General features: G+C 35.3%; 1 protein-coding gene across 10 annotated transcripts in view; it reads left to right on the top strand.

Moving 5' to 3' along the window:
• The window catches only part of SOX5 (SRY-box transcription factor 5), a 1,002,640-nt gene that overhangs the window by 210,841 nt on the left and 776,752 nt on the right, over nucleotides 1-15,047 (top strand). Inside the window, exon 4 of one of the 10 annotated variants that reach the window (XM_035707449.2) lies at nucleotides 11,534-11,609. The exons of the other annotated variants lie outside the window; for them this stretch is intronic. The gene's annotated coding sequence lies outside the window, so the exon portion shown is untranslated. The remainder of the gene's footprint in view (nucleotides 1-11,533; nucleotides 11,610-15,047) is intronic. 10 annotated transcript variants of the gene reach the window in all.

Genomic DNA, 15,047 nt, shown 5'->3' on the forward strand with positions numbered 1-15,047 from the left:
GTTTTAGACACCGACTGAATATGAAAGAAAGGAGGGAAGTCTTTGGATTAGGTCAAAGTTTTTGACCATGATAACTAGGGGGATTTTAATAGCGAATAATAAAAGGAACAAATTTGGCAAGATAATATAATTGGTTCAGGTGAGGATAGAGTAAATATGCTCTGCATATAGGACATTCTATTGAAGATAACTAGTAAGAAAGTGGAGATAACATAAGTCTGCATCTCAGCAGAGAGGGGATATAGATTTGGTTAGAAACTGGTGATTAAAGAGCTTGGATGAAGTAATTAAAATTTACTACAGGGTAGGGTGCCTAGCTGGCTTAGTTGGTAGAGCATGGGACTGATCTTGGGGTCATGAATTTAAGCTCCATGTTGGACTTAGAGCTTACTTAAAAAATAAAAAAGGAAAAAAAGAAATGAGTGCAAAGAGTGAGGAATGAAGAGAAAGAAGACTAAAGTTTTGAAACATTATATTTTGGATATGTTATGAATGTAAGATGAATAAGGTCTGAAAGACCTAATGTATAAACACAGTGACTGTAGTTGAGAGCACTGTGTTGAAATTTGCTAAAAGAAAACTTAAATATTCTCACCAGAAAAAAGAAAGGAATCGACTATGAGAAATAATGGCTATGGTAACTCAGAGGGGAATCCTTTCAAAGAGTACATGTATATAAAATCACATTGCATACTTTAAATATATTATAGTTTTTATTTGTCAATTATATATAGTAATGCTGAAAAATAAAAAATAGTGACAAAATTTTTAAAAAGCTTTAATTAAAGTTTAGGAACTGATCTGGGAACTCAATCCCAATGTTTGGTGTTGTTGATAATTTGAGATTTTCTACAAATTCTTGGCAGAAAGAACTTAAGAATTTAAAACATCTTAGAACAATATGTGGCCATAAATTAGGGTCTGTTTTTTTTTTTCCTTTTTTAAGATTTATTTGTTTATTTGAGAGAGTGAGATTGCGAGAGAGAAAGAAAAAAGTGCAGGCTGCGGTACTGGCAGAGGGAGAGAGAGAGAATCTCAGGCAGATCCCGCACTGAGTGCAGAGTCTGACTGGGGCCTGGTCTCACAACCCAGAGATCATGACCTAAGCTGAAATCAAAAGTCCAACACATAACCAACTGAGCCACCCCGGTGCCCCTAAGGCCTGGTTGTAAAGTAGTTTTGGATTGTCTGTGTGTGAGTTGGGGACCAGTCAGGAAAGCAGATCCCGTGTCCAATAGTTCTATGAAACGAATTTAACACAGGGAATTAAAAGTTAAGATGAAGCTTAGCAATAGCAGGAAGTAACTACTGTCTTCAGAGCTGGAAGAACTATGGGAGGAGGCATTGTTACCAGAATTCAGGAGCCAAGGCTGCCCAGTAGGAGCTGGATTCAAAGTGTCAGCTGCCTTTAGAGGGAGGGGCTGATTTGTGGGAACTAGACCCCCCAAGGGAATGCAGCTGTTGGTAAAGATGTTTCCTGAAGTAGAAAGAAGCTTCTCTTTCTTCCTACTTACTTTATTTTGCCAGTTCTTATTGTAAGAATTTGATTTAAGGCTAGTTAGCAATGGAGCCTAGAGAAGTATTACGGGTGAATTTTAATCCCCTGTGATGAGCAGAATGAGGGTTAGTCTGGTCTAAGAACAAACAGACAATTGAGAGGCATAATGCTAACTAGGTTTTTTTTTTCTGTTTTAAATCGTAATTATGAAAGATAAAGGTAGAGAATCAGGGGCACCTGGGTGGCTCAGTGTTTGAGCTTCTGCCTTTGGCTCATGTTGTGATCTCGGGTCCTGGGATAGAGTTCTGCATCAGGCTCCTCGCAGGGAGCCTGCTTCTCCCTCTGCCTCTCTCTCTGTGTTTCTCATGAATAAATAAATAGAATCTTTAAAAAAAAAAAAACAAGAGTATCACCAAGACGATGTTTGATTTTTTTTGTTAATCAACTACTTTTGTTCTCATTTACCTTATCAAACTAAAACTCTATTGCAAGTAGATTACTAGTCACTTTTAAAATAACTTCACAATGTAAGGACTTTTGTGTTGTGACATTTCTATAACACTGTGTCTTTTTCGTAGATTAGGAGGGCCTAAGAACCAAAAAAAATACAAATTTGGTTTGGTTGCCCCCCAAATGGCTGTTAGAACTAGAACCACTGAGTACACTAAATTTATACAATGGATCAGTGTTCTCACTGAGTCTTCTCCCCAGATTCAACTGCCTCAGTGGGGATGTGCACTTCGTAAAAATGAACTAATAAAAAATCCTTCTGACAATTAGGCTTCCCTTGCTGGGCTTAAAATAAGGGAGTGTGTAGCTCTATATTAAAAGGTGTGCTCTTGATATAGTCTTTTTTGAGGTTCTCAATCAAAGGGCTCTGCTTTTTAGTAAGACCTTTAAACAGCATCAGCCTTTCCCTCAAAAGAGAAAGGCTAAAAAGAGTGCCAGACTCAATTGAACTTAACAGAAAATCCATTGGTGACCAACGAAGCAGAAAGGATGTGCTCAAATCGCTGGGTTGAACGCTCTGTTGTATAGATCAGACAAGCCCATTTAGTGTCTACTGGTTCACACCAGAGTCATATACTTGTTCACCAGCTTTAGCTCCCAGATATTTTAATGGCAGTGTTTACTCGTTTTAGTGGGAGACCAACGAACAAAAAGTCTGTAGGTGGATTAACTGGGTCAAGCTAATTTCTTGCTTGGGTTTTGATTCCCCGGGTAATGAGTCCAGTGTTAAAGTTTTGCTATAATATTGTCATACTGAGTAGAATTACATTTATTTGGTTCAATCTAGGTCTAAGTTGATATTAAAATGTCCATTCTATAGATAGATACACTACCTTTCAAAGCAGTTTATTAAGTAATGAGTATGAAGTAACTTAGGATGATTTTAAAACAAACTAACACAAAAACCCTTGTATGTTTTAAGAAGTATTCCCCAAAAAGAGACTCTAAGAGGGAGATTATGTGCAGATAGTTTATGGAAGGGGGCTCTTGGGAACATACGGAAGAGATGAGGCAGGCAGGATTAGGCCAGGATCATCTTGGTGGTGATCTCCAAGGCCAGCCCTTTAAAGTAGATCAGCAGGTTGAGCCACTGTACCCACCCTGCCCCATGTGCTCACATCCAGTATTGGCTACTGCCAGGGAGGATTTTACCCTGGGGAAGGCAGTTCCTTAAGCTAAGAGAAATTTCTATTTTCCAGAAGTGACTCAGTTGTGAACTCTTTGCAGCTAACGTTCCATAGAGTTGGGGAAATGACTTTGGATCCTAAAGGAAGACCTTCATGGCACAGCATAGCATCCCCTACATCTGATGACTAACTCGTCCCACATGTCTTCTTGTCACATCTATCATTGTAATTCCAGTGTGTTACCAGCATCGTTTCACTATACTAACATAGATGCCACATAATGGTGTCCTTTTGTGCAATCATCTCTGTGTTTTATTTTCCTCCTTTTGTCCAATGATCTCTGGAGAATGCAAATCTGATTCTAGTATTCCTCTGAAGAACCCTTCAGTGGCTCCTGCTTCTCTCAGAATAAACTTCCAACTCCTTAATAAGGCTTAAAGTTTCTTGTTCTGCTATCTCTGTGGCTTCATATCTTGACATTTACATTTTTTGTTTTTTGTACTTTAATCACCAAGTCCTATTCACCTTAGAGCCTCTGCATATACTGTACTGTCTCCTCTAGCTTTCTCTCCTGCTCCGCATTGTAGTGATGCCCCGTTGGCTCCTACCTCAAGATATGCCCAGAGAATCCTACAATGAATCCTTTCCTGATTCCCAGAGGGGTCAAATTCTTTTCATATGTTCTCTGAACTTCCGCTGCACTGCATCCTGTGCTTTTTCTCAGTAACTGTGTATGTATGTACGTGATTGGAGGTGCATGATACAGAGAGGGAGAGACAAAGAGACAGAAACTGATTATTTGTATAATGTCTGTTTGTGCCGTTAAACTTGTAAGCTCCAGGAGATCAGGGAAACTGCCTTTTTCAGCACTATACCCTATCCCAAGCATACTGCCTGACACATAGTATATGACCAATCTATATTTATGGAATAAATGAAAATGAATAATCAACCTGAAAACAAAATCCAGGTATAACTCTAATCAAACTAAAATGTATAGTATGATATACTGCTACCATTTCAAGCATAGCTTTTATTTCCTAATTACAGGTCCAAGGTCCAAAGCATAATATATTTATTTTACTTTTCTGAATCTTACTAGTCTCCCTTGTTATATTCTTTTTAGGATGTATACATATAGGTGTATACTTACACAACACGTGTGTGTATATATATACACATCCACATACATATGTATTCTATATACATAGTATAGAATGAGTTTTATGTGTAGAACAGAGCACAGATTCATCTGGCCTGGTTTTATTATATAGGTACCTTGGCCTTTTAGCATGTTAGCACAGCATAGCATACATACTACAAAGGATTTCAAATAACTTGTGTGAAGTATAGAAAGTAATAAAAATAAGCAAATCATCAATAAAGTAAAATCTTTACAATAGCTGTAAAATAAAATTTTTTATAACTGTGAATGTTTATATAAATCTAAGCCTCGATATTAAAGAATGTTGGAAATGAGCTGATACTGGGTTTTAGAGGTTTTATATTCAACTAGATAAATAAAGTTTTTATTATGTATATGTGTGCTTCAAAAACCAGAGAAAAGAAGGATCTTTGAAATCTTGTAAATGAATGATTTAAAATGTGTTACTCCTTTAATTTTATGTATAAAAATAACGTGGACTGTGTCTCAGTCTAGGTGAAATAACTCATCTGATGTCCAAAAAAAAAAAAAAAACAAAACCAAATCCAAACCAAACAAACCATGTGATTGTATACATTTTACATTTTATGAATACATGTGATTCTAGAAGGTTGTGCATCATTTCTTAATGCCAGTTTATAACTGACAATGCTAGTTTATACTGTATGACCTATTTGTAGTTCACCTAATAAAAACCATACTGAATAAAGTTTTAGTGCCTTGAAGTTTTACCTATTAGCCAAAATTTCCTTTCCTATTGTAGAGACATTGTCATTTTCAGACTATTTTGCAGCAATATCATTTTTAAGAACACAAGTAATATCTACCAAACCAAAAAGAGGCAATGTGAGAACCCTATCTTTTAAGTTGGATTCAGAGATATAAAACCAATAAACTGGATAATGGTGTTAATGCATCAGAGGATTATGAGTTGGAGATGGTGTCTGATTAAAGACATTCCAGGAAGTAAAGTGAATGATGTTCATATGTTCAGGTATTAAAAACCATGTAGACAAAGGAAACTCTGCTAATATTCTCCCTGGAGACATTATCTTTTTGATTTTTCTTAAAAACATTAAGTGAGTGATTATTGCTTGGGCTCTGGTTAAGCTTTGGTAATGTGATGATCCCCTTGCCATCTAGATCATTAACTGCAACAGAGAACTCTGAAATCTCAGGTCTTATTGTTTCCTTGTAATCATCCATGTGTGGCTTAATTTAAACTTATATAATGCATGCATTTGGTGGTAACACTATGAAAAAAAATTTTTTTGAAAAAAAAAAATTTTTTTTTGGCTAATACCATTCCATTTACCAAGCTTATTTGCTTGGAGAATGCCCAAAGGTTTGTGTTTGACTATGAAATATCAGGGCTCCCTCATTGCCTGTTCAACTTGGTTTCTTGTTAATAAAGAGGATTGTATTCATTGCTCTGTATGACAGCTTTGCCTAAGTTGTCCTCTCATCTCCTCTTATACTCCTCAGAGATTTTAGCTTTATTCTTATTTCTTATACCTCTAAAAGAGGGAGGGTTCTTTTCTTTTTTTGCAAACTATATTTAGGTAGTAAAGCAAAGTGGTTTATATAATATATATTTTATAGAAGTAAGAATTATTACCATATGAGAATTTCTAAAGTGCTTGAATACTATATTCAGTTGCACCTGAATGATGTATATGAGTCTTTATGCAAAAATTTCCTTTTTAATTTTCTTGCTTCTCAATGGATGCTTTAAATGGGAGCTCTGCAATGGCTAGGATTGTGTCTTAATCAATCTTGTCTCCCCCCCAACCCCATATTGCCGAGCAGTTCTGGGTGCAGCGTTTAATGATTGTCTGAATATTATGCTGAACTTTGACATAAAAAAATCACATCCCATATTTTATTTCCAAGTTTAAATTTAGGAGATAGTAGTCAATTGCATGTTAGCACCAAGTGGAATTTAATTTTATGGATGCATAAAAGGTAATATTCGTAGCATAGAACCAGCAGCTATTGAAAATATACTTGATAAAATATTCCAATTTCTAAGCCTTGAAATTATATTGAAAATTTGACTAGTTGGAACCTTTTTTATATGTGGAGTTGAGGACAGTGAAAAAATAATGAGGTTTATATTTAAGATCACAATTTAAGTTTTCCAAACATTTCTCAGTGTCACTTGCCTGTCCTTCAAAATACCAGCACTCTCCTTCCAATCAGAACCTACCTCTCAATGTGAAGAAGCCTCTCATACCCCAATGTAAATTTGTGTAAATATGTTACTTTCTCCAAGGACAAATTGGTTAGAGCATAGTAGTTAATAAAAGGGTAGACCTTAGAACCAAATTGCCTAGTTTGAACTCCACAGTCTCACTTAATCTTGGAGTGACCTTATACAAGTGATTTAACTTCTCCCACCTTCTGTTTCCTCAACTGTAAAATGAGAATAATACTAGTTGTTGGGAGAATTAAGCTAATGTATGTAATGTATATCTAACCCTGCCTAATGCATGGTACCATGCTCAATAAGGCTATTTCTATGATATAATAAAATGAAAAGGAAAGGCAGTGTCTTCTCTTCTAGAGATTTCAGAATCCTATGGTGGAAGGAGAATGATTTGAGAAGGGAGCAAGAGTCCCCCACCCACCCCGGGTCCCCTCTTACCCCCCTCCCCCTTCACATCTCTGAAGAGCTACAAGGTGACTGCAGTGCTGCATATTGTAATGGCTTATATTTTTGGATCTCAAAGAATTGAGAGATAGTGCAAAGAACAACTTTTTTTCATAATGCTAAGGAGTTTTGTTGCTGTCATTGGTAGCGTTAGAATGGGTGAATTGAAGACAGAAGAGCTGTGATCTAATAATTCTTTAATTATTTTCAAAATGGTCATAATGTTTATTTTTTAGAATAAAAGAACCATTTTCATATTTCAGATAGTTATGAAAATAAAGAGTACTCTAAAAATGAAATTATCTTATCTCAAGAGCCAGAGAAAATTCAATATTACTATTTTATATATTTTCATCCAGATCTCTATTTCTTCTATATATTTGGGATCTTAACTGTAAATAGGATATTATATATTTCATTTATTAATTAATTTCTATTTTGGTCATTTTCCATGAGATTAAATATTCTTAGTTAATGAGAGTTTTAATTTGTCATCATGTGGGGATAGTCTAGTTTATATGATGTATTGTTATGTGTTTAACCTTTCTCCCATGGGTGGGCATTTAGGTTGTTTGTTTTTAACTTTTTAAAAAGATTGTATCTATTTATTCATAAGAGACAGAGAGAGAGAGAGAGGCAGAGACACAGGCAGAGGGAGAAGCAGGCTCCTCACAGGGAGCCCGATGCAGGACTCCATCCTGGGACCAGGATCATGCCTGGGCGAAACTGAGCCATCCAGGCATCCCTAAATTATATCTTTATGCATAAAACTTTGTTTATAACTTTGACTATTTCCTAAAGACATGTCCTCAGAACTGGAACTACTAAATGAAAGACAAAAAAACATTGTTCTTCAGGCTTTTGGTGCCTTTCCATCAGTGGTGTAAATTTGAAAGCTGATTTCCCTGTCTCCTTTCCAAAACTGAACATTTAATATTAGTGTTTGGTAAAATGATAGGCACTATAAGGTATCCCCTCATTTTAACTTGACACTTCTTTGATTTTTAGTGAGGCTAAATCATTTTATATGTTTACTTCCATTTGTATTTCTTAGTCTGTTCTGTTCACATCCTCCATTTTTCACTTAAGATATATTTCTATATGAATATAAATGCTCTTAATATATTAAATTTTCTCTTATATTTGTTGTAAATATATTCTCGTCTTTAACTTGCCTTTTAATTTTTAAAAAAGATTTTATTTATTTATTCATGAGAGACAGAGAGAGAGAGAGAGAGGCAGAGACACAGGTAGAGGGAGAAGCAGGCTCCATGCAGGGAGCCTGACATGGGACCTCCATCCTGGATCTCCAGGGTCATGCCCTGGGCTGAAGACGGCACTAAACCACTGAGCCACCCAGGCTGCCCATTGCCTTTTAATTTTAATGCACTCAGGGATTCCTGGGTGGCTCAGCGGTTTGGCACCTGCCTTTGGCCCAGGGCGCGATCCTGGAGTCCCGGGATTGACTCCCACGGTGGGCTCCCTGCATGGAGCCTGCTTCTCCCTCTGACTGTGTCTCTGCCTCTCTCTCTGTCTTTCATGAATAAATAAATAAATACATCTTTAAAAAAATAATTTTAATGCACTCATTGGAAGTTTTTATTTATGCAATGGAATCTGTGATTTTGCTTTTTTGATTTCTCCTCTTGCTTTTATATTCAGAAATTGTAGCTACTTTTGCATACTTTCTTCTTATTTTCTTTTTAATGATTTATTATTATTGTTACATTCAATCCTTTATTTTTTAAAAAAGATTTTCTTTATTTATTCATGAGAGACACAGAAAGAGAGAGAGAGAGAGGCAGAGACACAGGCAGAGGGAGGAGCAGGCTCCATGCAGGGAGCCTGATATGGGACTCGATCCCGGGTCTCCAGGATCACACTCTGGGCTAAGGCAGCGCTAAACCACTGGGCCACCTGGGCTGCCCCATTTAATCCTTTATTATTCAATTTGGTATACAGCATAATATTTTCCTCAAATAACTGTTCTCTCATCCATTCATTAAATAATCCCGCTATTTTTTAAGATTTTTTAAAATTTATTTATGATAGTCACACAGAGAGAGAGAGAGAGGCAGAGACACAGGCAGAGGGAGAAGCAGGCTCCATGCACTGGGAGCCCGATGTGGGATTCGATCCCGGGTCTCCAGGATTGCGCCCTGGGCCAAAGGCAGGTGCTAAACCGCTGTGCCACCCAGGGATCTCTAATCCCGCTATTAAATTATTATATAAACTAGAATTTGTTTCAGGGTTATACTATTATATGACATCGCTTCCATTTTATTTTATTCAGTTGATCAGGTTGTCGGGTTTTTTTTTTTTTTGGTTGCCAGTTTTCATACCTGTAATATCACTCATTCATTCAGTTGATATAATTCCTTAAATAATCTTATTAAAGATGTTTTCTGTTATTTTTTGGCCTAGATGAACTGTAGATACATTTTTAAATATCCAAAAATGTCCATTGGGATTGTTACCAAAGAACAATTAACAAACCAACAAAACAAAACAAAAAACAACTAACAATATTGAAAGCTGGTAACCTTGTCTTTTCACTGTTGTTACTGGTATAATAAATCTTTTAGATATTAGGGTTTTTTTCTGGCCTGCTGGATTGAGACAAATAATTTTTTTGAGACAAATAATTTTTATTAATGAATTATATACTGCCATTTTTAATTTACTGAAAGTCTATTTTTTGTTGTTAAACATAAAGTGGATTTTTTCATATTTTAAAATGCCATTTTATCCTCTAGCAAGATGATTATAGTGGTGTGAATCTTTTTATTCATAGATATACTAGTAATATACTACTTCTTGGATTAATGATAAATCTTTTAAGGTACCATTTAGTTTGCCTACATTTTATTTAGACTTTTCCCATCTATATTTATAATGAGCTGGGTTTATGTGCTGTTTCTTTGACAAAAATCTTTCTATTTCAATCTATTTTACATATTGAGTTTTCATTAGAATTTTATTCTAAGAAAGTATTCCTGTTAGAAATTTATTTAAATTTGCAAATCATCAGTTTATTTTGTACTTTTTGCTGGCGCTTTTCTCCAATTTAGTACCATTATTAAACTAGCATGATAATATGTATATGGTAGCTTTCTATATTTTCTATGCTTAATATCTTCATTCTTAAAAAAAAGTATAGAATAATTTGTTGGTGGAAAAACTAGGATTCCGAAGTGTAATAACTTTGGAATATGCTAACTCTTCAGCTTTCATTGTTTTTCATGTGTATTTGAGCTTTCATTATGTTGGTTGAAATTTGATAAGATTTTCTTTCAAAACAACTTCAAACAAAATCAAAACCTCCATTCCTTATTAAATCAATTATAGACAATTACCTGATTACTCACTTTCTGGGATAAGCACATTCTTCTTCTCATCTTTTCATATACTTCTCTTGACTTTCTTCTAGTTCTCAATCTCTATCAGCATTTCAATGCTTTTACACTATCAGTTGCCATTTATTTTCTGTATTGTTACCGTCCTTAAGTCTTCTGTGATTTGGTCTGTGATTCTAAAAGGTAAAACCAATATGCAGTTGAGAACGTTTGGGATATTCCTACTCTCTGGATTCCAGTATCAATTGAGAAATTTCTAGTGCATATTTCAAATGGTTGCTACATTCTGCTACTCTACCAGCCACTTCAATGCACCCTCTTAGTTTTTCAGACCTCTAGTCAGACTATCTATCCTAATCATTTCCCCTTTTCCCTGGAGGCCTACTGCCCACCTATTCAAATCTTGACTGTCTTACTGCTGCTTACTGCTTAGCTTTTCTCCTGGGTCAGATCTCTTATCTTCTCACTCTTCGTACTTTCTTCTTTCTTGGTTTCTGTCAATTTTTCTCTCAATTTTATTAGTGGATCACCTTAAACAACTTTCTAAGTAAGTTACTTGCATTTAAACCTCCATAGATTTCACATATCTCAAACTATCATTATTCCCTCTCATATTGGATTAATAGCATGGCTATGCTTAAAATTCAAGATGGAAAATTATTTTCTTTCAGAGTTTTGAAACCATGTTCTTTCATCTTCTAGAATACAATGCTGCTAAAAATCAGATGCCTGGTTAATTCATATTTCTTTGAGGACATGTTTTAGCCCTTCCCTTTTAAAGTATTTTAGGTCATCCATAACATTTATCATGTGTTCTGGGAAATTCTTTGCTATTTTGCCTTGAATAATAGCCTTCATTTTTTTTTTTTTTTTTTTTTTTTTTGTGGTGATACTGGCTGCCTCTTAGACTTTCTGTTTTGATCCACTATAGAATTTTTTTTCTCTCAAATATTCTGACCCTATCTATATATTCTATATTCCGGGAAACATTCACATCATTACTTCAGACACTTCTATTAATTTTGTTTTTCTAAGCAATTGTATTTTAATTTCCTGTGGTTCTTTTGGACTTTCCGGTTATTCTTTTTTCATAAACTTACTTTATGGGTGCTGGATATTCATTCTTGAGTCTAACAAGTGGACTCTGAAGCAAATATATTAAAGATCTTATTCTTTCTGTTAATAAATTCCAGAGGGCTTTTGTTTTTATCTTTTATTCTTTAGGCTTTTCTCAGAAATTAGGTGACCCATTGCTGGCCATCATTTTTAAGAGTGGGGAAACAGAAACGCCACTTCAAAGGTAAGTTACAATAATGGGGCTTGACTCAGTGCTAAAAATAGGTAAGTTGCCTGCATTGCCTTGGAAGACTGCTAAAGTCAAATAGGGGAGACTTTTCTCTGAAATGTTGACTTCCACACCAGCTGGCCTACTTTTTTGACAGTTTGGACAAGTTCTTAATAAAGAACTTATTATTTTTTACATGGGGATAATATAGAACTTGGGGAGTAAACTATTTCTTACCAGGTGCTTCTGTGAGTACTTTCTGTTTCTGGCCCACCTCTACTTCTCCATGGTACCTAATACCTCCTCTGCTGGAGCTCTGATAGTGAAACTGGCTTCCTTTCAACTGCAGCCCTGTATATTTATATTCAGGCTTATGGCTGCTTCATCAGTCATTGCTCCTCCATCTGCTTTCCATCTTCTGGAAACTTGGTGAAATCTCTTCGCAACTGATAATTTCCTTATTCTCAGTGTTTGTGTTTGTAACTTTTAGAAAATGATTTTACTCCTTTCAGTGAAGTTTGAGGCAGGAGATGCATCAAATCAGAGGACTGTGTTTAGGTCTCTAGCATACGCTATAGACATCTTCATTTATTTTCTCATGCATTCATTCAAAATGTATCCTTGCCCTGTCTGCCATGTGCCAAGTTGTTTCTAAAGATAAGGCCTGAACTTAACCTCCCAAACTCCCTGCTTTCATGGAGCTTTTATTTGAGTGGTTCCTTGTAGATAGATAATTAGGAAGCTCACTCCGTAGTGAAAGCCAACGCAAAATGTCATAGCTGCATTATTACTGAGAGAAGTAAAGAAGACCCAGGCAGGATTGATATGGGAAACTAAGGTCCTGACTGCTTCAAATCTGCAGCCTGAGCCGACTCATTCTCTCCATGTCTCACCATCTTGGAAAGCAGCATGCATCCTGCCCTAAAGACCCAGATCATATACCCTTACCTAGGCATGTTCTATTCCTTCTTCCTCCTTTCGTCTTGCATATTTCTGTTATATATGCTTCTTATAGAAATACTGTTGAGTTTGTCCTTAAGCTAATCTGATTTTTGCTCCCTAGGGGAAAATTTAACTTTTTATTTATTGTCATGATTGTTGTATTACTCTTAATTATCTCAACTTCTTTTATGTCTATATCTTCTGGGTTTTTTTTCCTTTTTTTCCTTTTTTTTTCTTTTTCTTTCTTTTCCTTTTCATCCTTTGTGACATAGTGTATGTTAATTTTATGTGTTCTTCAGTGGTTTGGGAGTTATATATCTTATTTATAAATCTATTAATGGTCATATTTAGGTTTTAAAATATATATTTAAGATGGCTTCTTCTCTTATGTTAAAAGTTAAGAACATACCACAAATGTTTGAGTTCTAAACTTTTGTAAAATGAGTAATTTACCATGCTTTTCTACCCCTTTGACTACTTGTCAGATGCCATTATCATTTCTAATTTCCTAATTTGAGTCATGTTCACTAGCTTGATTGGAAGAGTGAGTGGGAGAAGTTCACCTGTGTTATTGTAGTGAGCTAATACAATAAACTAATGTACTTTCTTTACAGTATAAATCTTAGTAGGATTTTAGTATATAACATATAAGAACATGGCAATATCTAGGCTTATTTCTTTCTTTTAAAGAAATAAGGGAAACCTTCAATACATATCCTAGTCTTAATGCATTAGAAATGAAATATTATGTCAATAGAAACATTGTTGTGTGTTTTAAGCATGGTTTTGTGGTCCTGTAGAGTCAAATGTTACTAGGGTTGATAAAAACATTTTAAAAAGAAAATCAAGGTGAAATTTTGTTTTTACTTTATGTACCAAGTGAGCAGGCTTTAAAGACAAATAGTTGCATTAGAGCAACAGATAAAACACGGGTTAAATAGTCTTTAAACAAAATGTAATGATGAAATAAAAGTAGTTTGCATTCCCCACATCTCTGGAATTTGTTTTATTCATTGCTAGGGTTCCTTTAAAATTAATTTTAATGTAGTCTTGGCCATATCCTGACAAGGGTGAAAGAGTTAATTTTCTTTGCTACCCACTTTTTGTGTGTATCTGAGTAGCAGCTCCACTATGGGGAAATGTGTGGAGGTAGAGAAATATCAAACTAAGCTTTTGCTCTCTGTGGATAATAAAAATTACCCACTTTCTCACAGATGTCAAATCTGGCAGATTTCCATAGAAAATTTGGATTGAATGTCAACTACCCAAATTATTTTAGTGTCTGCTGAAGTGTGTGCTTGGCAGGGATTTCAGCAGGAAAATAGGAAGTGGGTTTGAAAACATTAATAATATCTGAATACAACTCCTTAAGCTGATTGTTCAGTAGATGAACCAAAGCATATATTGTCCTTGTAAGCCAAAGCTCTCCAAGAAGTCCAGGTGGACACATTGTTAATGTTTCAAATATAGAAGTTGAGAGGAGGGCTTATTTAGGAAACAGGATTTGCTATCATGGGTGGATCTTCGCTTTCTCCTTGAATAGTTTAGATTGGCTAATTAACCACTAAACATAGTCTAAATGGCACAAATACCATGTAGACAAAGAAGATAACTTAGATTTTATTAGTTATAAATCATTTGTAGAAAGATAGATTTGTTCAGAAATGTCCTGAGATTTGGTCAGAAGAAATGAGTTCTAATACTGACAATGACTTTCAGAAGTCTCCATCTTTCCAGCCCTTAGTTTCCTCATCTGTAAATCAAAGGGGATATATTACATCATCTTTAGGGGGTACTTTTGGTATGTTTTGATCCATGTTGATAAGGAAAAACTTAGATAACTCAATACTAGAGAAATCTACTTAGTTTGTTTACCATGAGAGGAAACAAAGCTCCTTTGCTTGAGGAAGAAATTAAAACTGCAGTATATCCAGTAACATAAAATGCATTCTGAGCAGTTATGCAACATCAAGAGATTAGCTTAATCATAGCATGCATTTTAAATTTATATAAATGTGTCTTGTTATTCATCAGAAGTACTTCTCTTTCCTCTTTCAAATGCTATGTCATTATGAAATTTATTCATTCATTCAGCAGATATTTATTGAGCACCTACTATGTCCCAGACACTGTGCAAAATGCTAAGTAATGAACAAAAAAGACAAAAACACCCTTCCTTTGTGAGATTTACACTGTAATGGGGAGGCAAATAGTGAACAATATGAACAATTAATACTATGTCAGATAGTGGTAGATGGAGGAAGGGAGCCTGGGTGTGTATTGTGAGTGTGTTTGTGTGTGTGCATGCATGTACATATACATTACAAATAAGGTGATTAGAGAAGGTTTTGCTGAGAAAGTGAAATATGCGACAGCATCTGCAAAAGGCAAGGAAGGGAACCATGCCAATACCTGAGAGAGAAGCATTATGGATATAAAACATAGAAAACACAAAACCCTGAGGCAGAAACATGCTAGACATTGTAGGGAATAATACTATAGCATTGCTTC

This window comes from Canis lupus, chromosome 27 (genome assembly GCF_003254725.2).
Source record: "Canis lupus dingo isolate Sandy chromosome 27, ASM325472v2, whole genome shotgun sequence".
Classification (NCBI taxonomy): domain Eukaryota; kingdom Metazoa; phylum Chordata; class Mammalia; order Carnivora; family Canidae; genus Canis; species Canis lupus.